The sequence below is a fragment of the Macrotis lagotis genome, chromosome X (assembly GCF_037893015.1).
Source record: "Macrotis lagotis isolate mMagLag1 chromosome X, bilby.v1.9.chrom.fasta, whole genome shotgun sequence".
Taxonomy (NCBI): Eukaryota; Metazoa; Chordata; class Mammalia; order Peramelemorphia; family Peramelidae; genus Macrotis; species Macrotis lagotis.
In genome coordinates this window covers 589821258-589837912 of record NC_133666.1, presented here as the reverse complement: position 1 = coordinate 589837912, position 16655 = coordinate 589821258, and the positions used below count along the sequence as shown (strand labels likewise).

The following is a 16655-nucleotide window of genomic DNA, read 5'->3' as shown; positions in this document are numbered from 1 at the left end:
CTTGGATTGAGTAAAGAAAGAAGTAAGCAATTCATAGCCAATTTAAGCATAACTTAAAATTTGTAAAGTAACTTTTTCTGTTTTTATTGTTCAGTTGTGTCCAACTCTTTATGTATCAGTGGATCATACTGTCCATTGTCTTCTATTGGCAATGATACTGGAGTGGCTTGCCATTTCCTTGTCCAGTGGATTAAATCAAAGAGAAGTTAAGTGACTTGTCTAAGGTCCTATGGCTAGTAAAAGACTGAGGTCTAATTTGAAGTTATGTCTTCCTAACTTCAGGTCCAGTGTCCTATCCACTGATCTATCTAGTTGTCCCAAGGTGAACATTACATACATCATATAGTTGATTCTTAATATTATTTAAGTAAACATTATAGGTGCAATATAAACTGAATAAATTATTGAATAAACTGAGGTTCAGTAATTTGCCTAAAGTCATATAGTGGCATTGTTACAACACATAGCAAGATTTGAAGACAAGCTTCAAACACAGTCACACAATCTAGTAATCAACTACATCCAGATGCACCTTCTTAGAGGTCTATACCAATGTAACCTTGCCCTCAAAAATAATAACAGATTATGTCAATAATTGTTGAAATCCATTTATTATTATGTATTTCTAATGTTTTTCTTTATTCTATAAGTCTGAAAGACTTTTAAAGAAAAAAACAAAATTGCTAGTTAGACTTTATGGTTCTTAATGAGTATATACACTTGTTCAGAGGGATCACAGCTGCCTCTTTAAGTAATCACAAGTCATCTGTACCTCGTTCAGACTGAGAATGTGATTTCTATCCCCAGAATAATTTTAAAGCTATTCCATTATGATCAAACAATTTTGACATTCTAAATTTTCATTCTAACCGGACTTTCATTTCTTCAGCATTCAACTAATATCTATTATGAACTTGTTTATAGTGCCCTAGACTATCATAAACACACTAATGGGTAAAAATCCCTAGACTGTGAGAAAAATAAACATGAATAAGACTTATTTCTTACATTGAAAAAAGTTATCATTTGTAAAGAGGTAGAAATAAGTTTGTTACAAATTCTGTGATAAATGTGTAAGAGTCTATCTTCCCTGCCCCACCCTTCATCACTAATAAAATGTAAGCTACTTGAAGGTAGGTATTGAGTGTTTTTGCTTTGTTTTGATTTACTTTGTTTTTATCCATAGGGCCTAGCAAAAGGATTGGCACATAATAGACCCTTAATAAATATATATTTACTATGTATGGATTGAATTGGATTAGAATGTATAAGAGTTGCAGAGAGTACCATAAGATAAGATGAGGGAGAGATTGCTTCTAGTTGTGGGATAGGGATGATCAGGGCAGGCTTCTTGCAGGAGGTGGAATCTGATCTGAAGTTTGAAGAAGAGGAAGGATTCTGATTCCTTTTATTTGTTCTGCCTTCTTTTATTTGTTCTACCTTTCTTTGAGTCTCAGATAAAGTTTAATATTCTTCCAGAAATCTTCTCCAGGCATCTTTAATTTTCTGAGTGACTTCTCTTGAGACTATGTCTAATTTAACCTCGTATATAGCTAGCTTGTTATACATAGTTTTGTTTTGTTTTTGTTTTTGCATTTTGTCAATCCTTGGGAGCAGGGATAATACTTTTGTTTTTATTTCTCCAGTGCTTAGAACAGTTCCTAGAATATATTAGTTTCTTTATCAATGCTTATTGACAAACAGGCTGACTGACTGACTGGTGATGTCATATATTGTGGCTATGTTTCCTGTTCCTCCATTTCTGGAAAGCATTTTAAATTTTCACTCTGGAATTGAGATCTAAATACCCCTTTGTAAAATCACAGAGGTTTTTTTTTTCCAGGTCTTTCTTCCTTCCAGAGAAGAAGAATAATCTCCTCTTTTAAAATGATGAACTCTCCAAGGAGCTTCCTGACTGCCTTAATTATACAACATATTCAGTGATAGTTGAACATTTTAAAAAAGAAAAGAAAAGAAAAGAAATGCATAGGATGACAATGACAGTCTAGACGGCTTAAAGGAAATATCCTTTTGAATTGTGAGGTAGTTCCATGGGAGGCATACACATATTAGGTTTTGATTCATCCATCCTTATTACAAATAAAAATTTAGTTAGTCTACTTTTTAAAACACCCTGATGGGGAAAAGAAATAAAGGGAATCTAAATTTTAAGCATAATTAAAATGATGGCTGCATTCGATTCAATTCTATATTTTCCCAGACTTTTAACTCTTTTGACTCCTTGGGAATAAATCCCCATTATTCATTTTGTCAATGAGATACAGTAGAACAAATGGAACAGAGTCCTGCTTGTAATAGCAACAAGACCTGGTGTTGAGTCCCACATCCAACATTTAGAAGCCTTTCAACCAGAGGCAATCCAGTTCAATAACAGGCATTGATTATGTCTATACTGCATGCTAGATTTATGGAGGCACAAAGAAAAAAAAAGATATTCTCTTTATATTTCATACATTATACTGGAAGAATGCAATGGATACATGAGTAACTAAATAAATAAATGCAAAGTCATTTCAATGAGTTGGAGAGAAATCAGTCAGCTATAGTGATCAGGAGAAGTTTCCTATAAGAAAGGAGCACTTGAATTAAACTTTAAAAAAAGGCAAAAAGGCATGGAAGAATGTCTTGGGCAAAGGTATGAAGGTAAAAGATAAAATCTGTACATGAGAAATAGTTAATATGCCACTTTGACAAAAATATAGTATGAGAAGGGAATTGATATGAAAGTAGTTTGGAGCAATTGTCTTTAACAAAATTGTGAAGGACTTTAAAATTCAAAGGAGTTTGTATTTTGCAATTTTTTATTGGGAAACAGGTAACTGATACTCTGGCCAGGGGAATGAGATAGTTAAATATATACTTCAGGAATATAGAATGTTGTGTGGAGGATGGATTGGAGATGGGAGAGGCTAGCATCAGAAGACCTATTGAACAAACAACTGGCATTTATTAAGCTTCTTTTATCTTTCAGGAACTGGCTAGAACCTGAAGACACAGATATCAAACTCACTCAAATCAGTGAGCTTATATTTTACTATGACCAAATTAGAAATTTAGTTTCATTATTGGTAAAATGAAAGCATTAAAGCTAGAATTGTCTATTTTATAGGATTCTTATTAGGGAAGAACTTGAAATACCTCAAAATATTTTATAGATATGAATTATTATTGATGTTTTACTGGCAAACATAATCAATTATGTTTGCACACCAATCTACATTATATCAAAAGATTTTAAGGATTCAATTGTTTGAGATAAGCATTTGCACAATTAAGATTGACATTTTTTAAAAAAATGAAAAAAATTGAGTGCTTTTCTAATGTTGAATAAGAGCAGCCAATGCATATAAATTATCTTGTACTTTCATAAAATCATAAAAAATCATATATAGGAGGGATTTAAGAGATTATCTAGCCTAACTCTCTCAATTCACAACTAGAAAATTTAAGTCTAAGTATTTCCTCAGGGTCATAGAACTATTTAACAGAATACCTAGAAATCAATAAAACAATTATTCAACAAATATTTATTAATATGAACTATATGTAATTATTATACTATTTACTGGGTATAGAAACAAAATAGTTCCTGCCTGTACTGGGGAGACACCCATAAATATACATAAATAGATATGAGATCATTTTAAAGTAGAAATAAAGAAATAGGGCTGGAGATTAAGAAATGTTTCAGATATTACAGGGGTGAAATTTTTTTCTGACAAGGGTCATTTGGATATTTATAACATCATTTGCCTGCTGTATTTGATTAAACATTTAATTATTCCATTCCTACAAAGCTCCTAGATTTATTGAATTTTGAGTCCTGCCTGCAGTTGACATGGCAACACCATGATAGCAGACCTTATAAGGCAGATCTTATAAGCCACCCCTGATATAGGTCAATCAGTCATTAAACATTTATTAAGAGCCTACTTTTCTAGAAACTGAGCTAAATAATAGAGATATGAAGAAAGGAAAATATAATTCCTGCACTCAAGAATCTCACAATCACAATGTCACACAATGTAATAGGAAGATAGTATATAAAGACTATTCCAAAAATGCTATGTGCAGGATAAATGGCAAATAATCAGAAAAAGGAAGATATTAGAAGTAAGAAGAATCTAGAATAACTACTTATTATAAAGGTAGGATGTTAGCCAAGGAAGTCAGGAAACAGAGAAGAGGGGAGGAGAAAATTCCAGGTATGTGGAACCATCAATAAAAATCCTCAACAGAGATAGAGTGTTTTGTTTGAAGAACACCAAAGGAGGCCAGTGACACAGAACTCCTGGGTGAGTGGGGTAAACAATACATAAGAAGACAGGATGGAAAGGAAAGAGGCAGATTATTAAGAATTTTGAATGGCAAATACTTGATCATAGAGGTAATAGGGAACCATGGGCATTGACTGAATGGAGGGAAGGTGATGTCATCAAACAATTTTTGGGAAGAGGATTTTAACAGTTGGGTGGAGGATGGAATGAAGTGGTGATAGTCTTGAAGTAGGGAAGGCTACCAGCTGGCTAATACAATAGTTCTGGAATGGTCTCAAGGTGGAAATACTGTCAGAGGAGAGAAGGAAGAATATATGAGAGATGTTAGGAAAATAAAATTGACAGGTATTAACAATTGATTTAAAGGATGAGAGAGAGTGAATAATCAAGAATGACAACTGGTTTGTAGGATTCAATGACTGGCAGGATAATAGTACACTCAATGATAATAAGTATTTGTAATATGAGAGGGTATGGGAGAAAAGATACTGAGTTCAATTTGAACATGCTGAATTTAAGGTATCTATATACATACAGTATGCCAATATGGTGGAGCCAAGTTAGTGGAATAAACTCAGGGACTTGACTAGCTTGCCTCCTAAACCCCTACAAATACCTTTAAAATGACTACATAAATTCTAGAGTAACACAACACACAAAAAAAAGACGAAGTGAAACAATTTTCGAGACCAAATCAACTTGAAAGTTCTTTCCTTTCCTTCACCTTTCACAAGCATGAAAGAGGAGTTCAGTTCAGTAATCTTGGAGCAGGTCTCTGTGAGATTGAATCACTGATAGAGGTAGTAGTTTCCAGACCTCTCAACCCAGAGACACCAAAGACAACTTAGAAGGTCTGTTAGAAAAATCTATTGCACCAAGGGAACATAATCTAGAAAACCAGGAGCAGACCTTAGGAGCCACTGAACGAACCACAATAATTGCTGCTTCCAAAGTTCTCAGACCACAGATTGTTAGGTGATTGAAAAATATGTCAAAAGGTGATTATCTTAAAGACAAATCTCTGTCATAGTCAGATCCTGATAACAGTCCTGGTGGAAGTCTGAGGGCAAGGAAGAGCACAAGACACTACGAAGAGCTTGTGAACAAAAAGAAGCAGGGATCAGCTTCTTAACTTCAGGGCAGAGAAGAGTGATTGTGGTCACTCATAGACCAGAGCACACTTCAGGAGAGGAATAATCACCTCTCCTTGGATCATATTAACTTGAAAGAATTGACAACCTCACAAGTGCCTACTAGTATCTCTGAAAACAACTGCTCAAAACCCTAAGTTTTGGATAGTGTGCTCTCCACCCTGAAATCAGAAACCTACTTTAACAAAGAATTAAAACCAAGGAATAGACAGGGGAGCAAACAATAGGAAAAAATGGTACTTTGGTGACAATGAAGTTCAAAAACACTCTTAGAAGAAGATAGCAAAAATCAAAGTCTTTCATACAAAGCCTCCAAGAAAAAATATGAATTGGTCTCAGGCCATGAAAGAACTCAGAAAGGATTTTGAAAATCAAGTAAGAGAGATAGAGAAAAAATTGTGAAGCGACATGAGAGTGAAACAAGAAAATCATGAAAAATGAGTCTAGCAGTTTGGCAGAAGAGCACAAAAAATACTGAAGAAAATATCGATAGAAAAAGTACTGAAGAATAAAACCAGAGTAGGCCAAATGGTAAAAAAAAGGTACAAAAAGTCAATGAGTTGAATTTTTAAAAAACAGGATTGGACAAATGGAAAAAGAGGCCCAAAAATTCACTGAAGGAAAACTCTTTAAAAAGTAGAATGATCAAATAGAAGAGGAAATACAAAAGTTTCCTGAATAAAATGAATTCTTAAACATTAGAATTGAATAAATGGAAACTAATGACTTCATGAGGAATTAGAAGCAATAAAACAAAATGAAAAGAATGAAAAATGGAAGAGAATGTGAACTAACACACTGGAAAAAACACCTGATGTAGAAAACTGATTCAAGAGAGATAATTTTAAAATTATTGAATTATCTAAAAACATGATAAAAAAAAGGCTAGACTTCTTCTTTCAAGAAATTATCCAGGAAAACTCTCCTGATATTCTAGAAATAGAGGGTAAAATCGAAATTAAATCAACCAATCAATCACCTTCTGAAAGATATTTCAAAAATGAAAACTCCCAGGAATATTATTGTCAAACTCCATAACTCTTGGGTTAAGGAGACAATGTTGCAAGTTTCTAGAAAGAAACAATTCAAATATCATGGAGTCTCAGCCAGTATAACACAAGATTTAGTAGCTCCTACATTAAAAAAAAATATAGGGCCCAGAATGATATTACAGAAGGCAAAAGAACTCGGATTCCAACTGAGGATCAACCACACAGCAAAAATTAACATTCTCCTTCAGAGGAAAAGATGGACATTTAATGAAAACAGAGACCTTCAAACTTATTATAAAAGATGTTATCCATCTCCAGAGAAAGAACTAATGGTGTCTGTATATAGATCAAAACATAATTCTTTTATTTTCTTGAGGTTTTTATTTTTATTTATATTTTCTTTTACAACATGTTATGGAAATGTTTTACTTGATTACACATGAATAACCTATATCAAACTGCTTGCTTTCTCAGTGAGGTGGGTGGGGAGAGAGGAAAGGAGAGAAATTGAAACTAAAGTTTTAAAAATGAATATTAAAGTTATTTTTACATGTAACTGGGGAAAAATTAGATACTCAATAAATAAACAAACAAAAACAATTAAAATATATTTACATGACATTCAAACTCAAAATATTAATGAGCATTTAGAGATGTGAGACTGGAGTTCAGGAGAAACTCTAGGGTTAATAGATAAGTGGGTTTGATATTCATTAACTTAAAGATTCTATTTGAATCCAAGAGAAGTATTATAGCAGAGAAGAGGGGCAAGAACAGAACCTTAGACAATACCTACTTTTAGGGGAATGACCTGGATGAAAATCCAGCAAAGGAAAATGAAAAGGACTGAGCAGATTGTTAGACAAAGAATACTTTTAAGTAGTGTTGTGAAAACATAGAGAAAAGTGACAATTAAGAAGCAGGAGGTTATCAACTGTAGTATCAATATGCAAAGAAGTGAATTAAGAAGACTGAGAATTGAGAGACTACTAATACATGAAGAGAACAGTGATTGAGCAATGAAGCCAGAAGTTAGACTGTAGACAGCTAAAAAAAAAGGAGAGGAAAAGATGCTGAGGTATTGCTTTTGGATTACTTAAAGGAGTTTAATCACAAAAGGAAGGAGAAATATGGAACAATTGTTAGTGGGGATGAATGCAAAAAGTGAAGGGGTTTTGAATGTGGGAGAGTCTTGGGTGTGTTTATGGAAAGCAGAGAAATATCCAGTAGACAGGAAGAAAGTGAAGATAAGTGAGAGAAATGCAATAATAGATGAGACAAAATTTTGAACAATGAAATGATACCTTTCCAAAATAAAATGATCTTGATTGAATTGGTCTAACTCAATCAAATGTTAGTAATCTCATATATTCTTTTTTTGCTTTGTTTTTATTGTTTTTTAAATATATTTTCATCCACATGCACATGCATATTTTTAAGTTACGAATTTTCCTCCCACCCACCTCCTCTCAACAGTGACCAGTTAGGTGAGCATTGTACATACTTACTTTGGATAAAACTGTTTACAACTTAGTCATTTTTGGTATGAGGAATTAGGATTAAGGGAAAGAGACATGTAAGAGATAATTTTTATAAGGCTTCATCAGATTCTGAAAGATTTTGCGTGTTTGTGTGCATGAGTGTGTGAGTGTGTATGTGTGTGTGTGTGTGTGTGTGTGTGTGTGTGTGTGTTTTGTTTTGTTTTCCTCTGGAATGGTGATAGCATAATCCATAATTGGTCTAATACTATTGTCCTAGGTCTCTGGACTTCTGAGAGGAGTTGTTTCCCTCAAAATTGTTCATCTCATAATGTTGTTGTTGATGTATATATTGTTCTCTTGGTTCTACTCCCTTTACTCAACATCAGATCCTGAAGTCATTGCATGCTTCTCTAGAGTCTAACCATTTATGGTTGCTTATAGAATAATAGTATTCCCTAGCATTTATGTACCATAACTTGTTTAACTATTACCCAATTGATGTGCATCCCATCAATTTCCAATTCTTTTCCACTACTAAGAGGGCTTCTATGAATATATTGGAAACATGTAGGACTTTTCCTTTTTTAATATATAATTTCTTCTGGATAGAGATCCAGAATTGGAATTGCTGGGTAAAAGAGTATGAAAAGTTTTATTGCTCTTTGGGTATAATTCGATATTGCTCGCCATTCACAACTCCACCAACAGTACATCAATATCCCAATTTTCCCACAATCTCTCCAACAATGATCATTTTCCCTTTTTCTCATCTTGGCCAAGGTGTGAAATGATATCTCATTGTTGGTTTAATTTATATTTCTCTAATCAATAATGATTTGGGGCATTTTATATGACTTTATATAGCTTTAATTTCATCATTTGAAAGTTGTCCACATACTGAAATGGGATTTTTTTTGTAAGTAGAGGAATTTACTTTGATAAAGACAAGAATAAAGGAGGGAACACTAGCAAAAAGCATCAGTGTAATGTGAAATGTAGAGGGAAGAAAAGAAAGCTCTTATTGAATGGCCTCCATTCAAATATGTGAAATATTTTTTAGTGAAATATAAGACAAAGTTCTCAGCTGAGAAGGTGAGGTATAGGGTGGATAGAAGGTCTGAGAGGGATGAAAAGGTGATACCTGAGCTAATACTGTAAGTAAACCAAGGATTTTAAGAAATGAAGGTGAAGAGATAGAGAATTCAAGGCAGAAACAGGACTGGTAGCATGTGTGGAGGGGTGAAATTTTCAAGAAGTTTGGAAAACTAACAAGTTTCAATATTGTAAAGACCTTAACATTGACAAGAGTTTATATTTGTCATTACAGATGATAGGGGAGTTTAATGAGCAGAAATTCTGTGTTAACATTGATAAATCCATTGTTACAAAAAATTAGTCTGGTAACTCTCTTGAGAATGAATTGGAATGGGAGAGACTTTTGTCATGATCATTATATTTGGCATGTATTCAGGAAAATTCTAGATCTAGATAAATTCTACATATATACATACTTGCATATTGTGTCCTAATTAGAATGTATTCTCCAAGGTCAGCAACTGTCCTTTTACCTCTTTTTGTATCCCAGCTTCATATGACAGTAGATAGAAGACTGGCCTTGGAGGAAATCCGGTTTCAAACACTAGCCACTTATACTTGTCACTGTATGACCTTGGGCAAATCACTTAACTCTGATTGCCTCACCCCATCCAGGATCATCTGATCATCTTCAGCTATCTTGATCCATATCTGGCCACTAGACCTAGGTGACTGGAGGAGAAAGCGAGGCTGGTGACTTGGGACAGTCCTCCCTCATTCAAATCCAATTTAAATGATTGTCATGGTATCACCTTCCTGATGTTGTAGTCTTCTTCAAAAATGAAGGACAAACATCATCATCATCATCATCATCATCATCATCATCATCATCATCATCATTATTATTATTATTATTATTATTATTACCTGTATCTTTTGATGATTTTTTTCATTAATCAATTGATGAAATTTGTGAATTTAACATCTTTGATTTTTTTTGTTTTTAATATCAAGAACCCAGGTTATTAATACTTTAATGCTGCCCAGAAATGAAGTTTGAGATCAGCACTATATATGGGAGAATTAGGACCCAGTTTGTGAGGCATCATTTATGGAACAAAGGAAAAGCATCCCCCATTTTAAAAGTATCACCTTTGTCCAACTGCCTCTGGGACTAAAATGTCGCCCTTAGAAAGGGATAAGGTTTGATCATTTAGACCCCAGTGAACAGAACTAGTAAAAAATTGTCAAGGTTGGGGTAGAGTGAGATTATTTTTTGTAGGGAAAGCATTCTTAAAAATTGAAATTGATCAACAATAGAGCATGCTACCCTGGGACTTTTTATGTACAACCAGGGATGCAGCATATAAAAGGATCCTTTAATTTGTTTTAGACAAATACTAAATTTGGGGAGGGTGGATTGGGTTCAAGATAGGTTTTAGACTTCAGGATACTGGTCCATATTGGAAGGAAAGACCAGAGAACCCACAATGTGTTGGGAAAATGGGCACCTTGTGAATACAAGTCAATTTTGAAGACGATCACTGGGTAATAGAACAAGGTAGTGATGAATCAAGAAGGAACTCAGAATCTCTTCAAATACTTTGTTCTATTTTCATTATTTTTGTTAAGCATATTCTAAGCTTAGTATTTCTAACTACTAAAGTACAAATGTTGCCAGAGCCCTACATTTCTATACACTGGGGGGAAAAGCCTAGTCACACTGCCCTAGTTACAGTTCTAAAGGGTTTCCTTTTATTTAAATTTTCACACAATCATTGGATAACATATTAGGAATATTGTATTAGAGAGCCTTCAAGCTCACTTTCATTTCCATGATTCTATTGTTTTCTGAGTCCTTATTCTGTGATTCATTTGCATTGTCAGGTTTTTTCCCCCAATTCTCAGAATCCTTATATAGATCAACATATCATTTTGACCTTTATTTAGCTACAATTCATATATATATATATATATATATATATATGTGTATATATATGTATATATATATATATGTGTGTGTGTGTGTGTGTGTGTGTGTGTGTGTGTGTGTGTGTGTGTGTGTGTTACTTATTTTCTAAAGTATACACACAGACACACACATATATAGCTATAATGAAACATAAATTCATTAGAAGTGCTGCTAGGTTTATGGTAATGTTATTTTCTAAAATGGAGAGTGTAGTGCCCTTCAGGCCTCTCTGGAAATCCTCACCAGTACCCATACCTCTGCACCAGTGACTCATCTCTGCATTCTTCCTGAATTTCAAACTATTCTAAGAAGCATACTAAGTAATCATCTCAGAAATTAACAAAGTTACAAAAATTCCCTAATTAATTTGCCTTCCCTGGTATGAAATAAAAAAATCTCTCTTTTGGAATAGTTCCTCATCTCTCTCTATCTTGAAATTCATACTTAGAAACTAGAAAAAAATTGACTGATGTTAATCAGTATGGATTTCAGTAAAACATGAAGTATATAAAGCTTGACCTTAGATGATTTCTTTCTATCCTCCTATAGCCTTCCCTCATTTCATTGGAGAAGATTTTTGAAGAAAGTATCAGAGAGCTAAACTCTCAATGAAGATTTTTTTTCCCCATCATAGTTCTCTCAGGAAAAACTGGCGGGGAGGGGGAGAAAGAAAGCTTCTGATTGGACTTCTGTGACAAATAATAACTTACTCTAGGGTCAGCTCCAGTCTACACTGCCACTCATCTGTCTACTCTACTATCTCTCTTGTTCATATTTCACTTATGCCTCTCCACCTTTGCCTAATGGTTTCCCAAAATAGATGGAAGTATTTTCCTCAAGGCTAAAAAGGATTCCAAAACAGGCATTCTCCTGAATGCCTGTGAATCCAACAATTTTCTGTCCTCCCAGGAAGGTCATCCAAGTCTCTGTGATCCTTGGGAGATCATCAGAAGATTCTGTGATCTAGAGAGAGTTCATAAGTTTCTGTGATCCTGAGTCCTAGAATTTCAGGGTAACAATCACTTTTGTCAGCATACATTTCCCAGTTAAATGAATACTTAATAAATGACTATCATGAAACATTCAATAATAAATCTTCATATTCAAAAAGATTGGCAAATTTATGGTTTTAGCATTGTCTTCTAGCACAATGCTGGAAGAAAAAAACTGATAAAATTACCTTAGATGTTGGACCATTTGAAGCCACGTTCAATTGTTTAGACATTACATAATTACCTAAGTGTTTATCAGAACAATTGAATGAAATTGGAGTTTTATAAGGCAAAAATGAAGAGATCAATCCAATAATAAGCAGGACCATGTGTGGGAAAATGACTTGAATAAACTTCAAGATCAGTTTGAAGGCAGTGGGATTCAAGAAAGGTGAATGAAATGAGGTGGATGACAATGAAAGAAAATTATATCTATTTCATTATTTCATTAAGATCTATCTTTGATCGAGGTTTAGTTACTTGCTTCTGGAAATAAATAAATATTTATTGCATTCTCTCACAAGAAGCTCTGAGGAAAACAAATTGTAAACAGCAAAGTATTATGTAAATATAAGCCTGTCATATTCTTCTCAACAGAAATAAGATGAAATCCTCATTTAACAATTATTGACTTTCCCTTTTGCACAAATTAGTCACTGTCTAGCCTTTAGCGTACCAAAAATGGAACAGAAATTGTATAATCCACCCCATACTAAACTAGTTACTTTGTAATAGTTAGAGAGTCCCCTTTATGAAAGAATCTTTTAAGACAGACAGTAGGGGTACTTAGAGCATGGCTTTGACTTGTGCATGAAATTAATATTATTATTTTAATTTTTCTGTTTGCAATCAGGAATCAAGGAAAGATATGGTTTGAACAAACCTTTTAAGAAATCTAATAAGCAATTTAGAAAAACTAAATACCTAGATGGCAGCCTAAATTAGGAATGACAGGTATTAAACCTTGGTAACTTTCTTTTCACTTGAAGAGCTAAAAGTGATGCCATATGTAAGTTTATGCATATATGGGTGTGACTATATATATATATATATATATATATATATATGTCATATATATTTATGCATATATATGTATATGTCATATATATATTTATGTTTATGTGTATTTTGGGTGTGGATATATATTTATATGGAACCTGTGACTTCCTTGATTGGAGAACTTCTGGTGTGCACTTTACAAATATGAATTGGCACTTTCTCTAAAATGTATTGTCATAGAAAGAGGCCTGGGGACAGCATGAGGTCAAGTGCCTTGACCAGAGTCGCATAGCCCAGCATATGCCAGAAGCAGAACTCTTAAAGGCAATTCTCCATCCATTATATCACATTACAGTGATAATTCTCAGCTACCTAAATATATGAGTATTTATTTATCTAAATGTATTCATTTTATTTATATGTGTACAGAATAAAAACATACTTTTAAATAATGCACATACATATGTATGTGTATACATGCACATAACTATATAAAAGATATGTTGTGACATATAAGTGTCTACATGTATGTATATATGTACATAAAGATGTGAATTAATATACATATGTGTACTTGACATAGGGCCATCCTAGCACAATGGAAGGAATACTTAATTTGAAATCAGAAAGACCTGGGTTCACATTCTGACACTGATTATGTGTCCATGGGTGAGTCACTTAACTTCCATATTCCTCAGGCCTCTTATTTACTAAAGTGAAAGGCTGATTGTAATCTGCTTCAGAGGCAGTTCCCACACTAGGACTTCCCTAAACTAATGAAATCACAAACCCAGATAAATACATGTATTATAAAATATGTGTATATTTTATGAATGCAAACGCCTTTTCATTCTATTGATTATGCTCTCCTGCATATATCTATTTTGTCCTTGTTCTTCTTAAAGTGAGGAATCTGGAAAGGAATATAATATTCCACATACTTGTTGATCAGGTAAACATACAATGCCACATCACCTCTCCCATAATGGACATTATACTTCTCTTAATATCCAGATAGCAAGGTGGCATAATGAATAAAATTCTGAGTTTTCAGTCAATAAGAATTTACCTCATAATTTTAACTCACTCACTTGTTATCTGACCTGGGGAAATCACTTGAAGTTTTCTCCACAATAAAATGGGAATAATAATAGTACTTACCTCCCAGAATTGTTATAAAGATCAAATGAGATAATAATTGTTAAGTGTATGGCATAATGCTTAATGCAGAATAAGTGCTTAATAAATTTGTTCCCTTCTTTTCAAAATTTTAAAAGTTTTTTTCATTCATATGCACATGTATATTTTTAAAGTGCAAAATTTCCTTTCACCCTCCCTTCCCACCCCCTCCCCCAATGACAAACAGTCAGGTAAGCATTGTATATACATATTTTTGATAAACATGTTTACAGATTAGTCATTTTTGGTATCAGGAATTAGAATTAAGGGAAAGAGATAGAAAAGAGATCATTTTTATTAAGTATTCATCAGATTCTGAAGGTTTGTTGTTTTGTTTTGTTTTTCTTCCTCTGGATGGAGGAATAACATTGTCCATAGTCAGTCTAACATGGTTGTCCTAGCCTCTAGGAGCTATATCCATCAGGGCTGATCATCATACAATGTTGTTAATATTAATATTAATTTGTTAATATTGTGTACATTATTCTCTTAGTTCTGCTACCTTTGCTCAGCATCAGATCCTGTAAATCATTCCATGCTTCTCTAGAGTCTGACCATTTATGGTTTCTTATAGAACAATAATATTCCATAGTATTCCATAGTATTCATGTACCAGAATTTGTTTACCAATTCCACAATTGATGGGCACCCTTCTCTTCTTAAAGTAGCCTTTGAGCATATGGAAGCTTACAGCTTCCATTTCACAAGGTTGATTCACCTTGAATTTGGAGTTCACTAAAAATCTCCAGATATTTCACAAATTGCATCTTTTATATTTATATGATTTTGTTATAATTAATAATATACTAAATCACATAATTTATATTTATATTATTTTATTATAATTAATAGTATAAAATTACTTATTATAAAATCCCCTCAATTATAAAAAGTGCTTTGCAAACTTGCATCATAGTCTATATGGCAATTGTTATCCTTATTTTACAGATAGGAAACTAAAGTTCCAAAAGGAGTGACCTGCCCATGATCACATAGTAAGTAATTGTTAGAGACAATCTTTGATCACAGGTTTTTCTGACAAGTAAGACTCACTGCGCATTGCAATATTTATCCTCTTTCAATAATTATATTTATTCTTTTTCACATGGGCTCATGTGTAACTGCATGTTATATTCATGGAAATGATTTTGTTATTTATTCAAGGGTAAGAATTTATATATCTCTATTAAATATTCTTAATGGATTTGATATATTTTTCTAACCTGTCAAGATATTTTTGCATTCTGATTCTATCATTTACCTAATTAGAGATCCCTGATGGATATGAGTCATTCACAGATTTATGAATCATGTCGTCAGTCCCTTCTTCAATTCATGGATAAAAATGTGGAAACAAACATTGCTAATGATAATTGTGTGGGATATTATGGTTATCTTCTCCAATATCTATATATAAACAATGAATTTCTCTACAACATTTCTGAAAAAAAAAAGGTCATTCAGATTTTTCTTAAGCAAGTGTGCAAACAGGGAGCTTAGAATTTAACAAGATAGTGCATCTTACAATCAGACAGCTCGGTGATTAAAAAGTATTTTCCTTATACAAACCTAATAATCTGCTTACTATGTACATTCATTCATTAACAAGTTTTCTTAGTCATTTATTATGTGTTAGGCTTTGGGAATACACAAACAAAGCAAAATAAAAGTAGTACCTTCCTTCATGGAGTTTATATTCTATTGAAGGATGAAGCCTTTAAATAGAAGAATATATCTATTCATTCAAATTCCTACATTAAACTTTTAATATATTTTATATAATATATTAATGGGAGGCAACATTAATGATTGAAGAAACTTTCTGAATTAGAAGAACAAAGATCAAATTATCTTTTGCTGTTTAGTTACTGCATGATGTTGAACAGGTCATTTATCCTCCCTGGGCCTTCCCAGCTACAAAATGAAGAGGCTGGACTAGAATTCCTCTAAAGTCCCTTCCAGATCTCTTTATCTCTCTATATTAATGATTCTGTGATTTGTAGTAGGAGATATAAGTTAGATGTCAACTCACTTCTTAATCTGACTCCAAACTCGAGGCTATTCCCACTAGAGAAAACTATCCAATGATATGTACTAAATTAATATAGAAACACAAGTCATTAAACTCTTCATGAAGATACCTTGGGGCCATATTGACTTTTTTAAAAACCATATATTGAAATTACCTATGTTTTAATTTTTATTTATTTTCTTAAATATTTCCCAATCATTTTAGTCTGGTTTGGGCCACACTAGATAATATTGTGAGTTGTAAGCTTCCCATAGACCATACAATTCAAGTTTTGGTACACACGGTCTCACTGAAATCAAAGAAGACTCAGTAGGTTGGTAGATTCTTTGTAAGCTCTCTACTTCCAAACTTAAAAGACAATATATCACACTGCCCCTTCATTCTAAATGCCTATAAATACCAAACAGCATATTTGATAGACATGAATATTTATTAAAACAAAATAATAGGCACACATGCCTACACTGGTCTTTCTTTTTTATGATACTTCAAGAAAATATATTTTATTTTATTTTATTTTAGAA

At 33.1% G+C, this 16655-nt stretch overlaps 1 long non-coding RNA gene across 1 annotated transcript in view; it reads right to left on the bottom strand.

Annotated features, from left to right (window-relative positions):
- Window positions 1-16655, bottom strand: part of LOC141497339 (uncharacterized) — a 59427-nt gene that overhangs the window by 29714 nt on the left and 13058 nt on the right. The window lies entirely within an intron of this gene.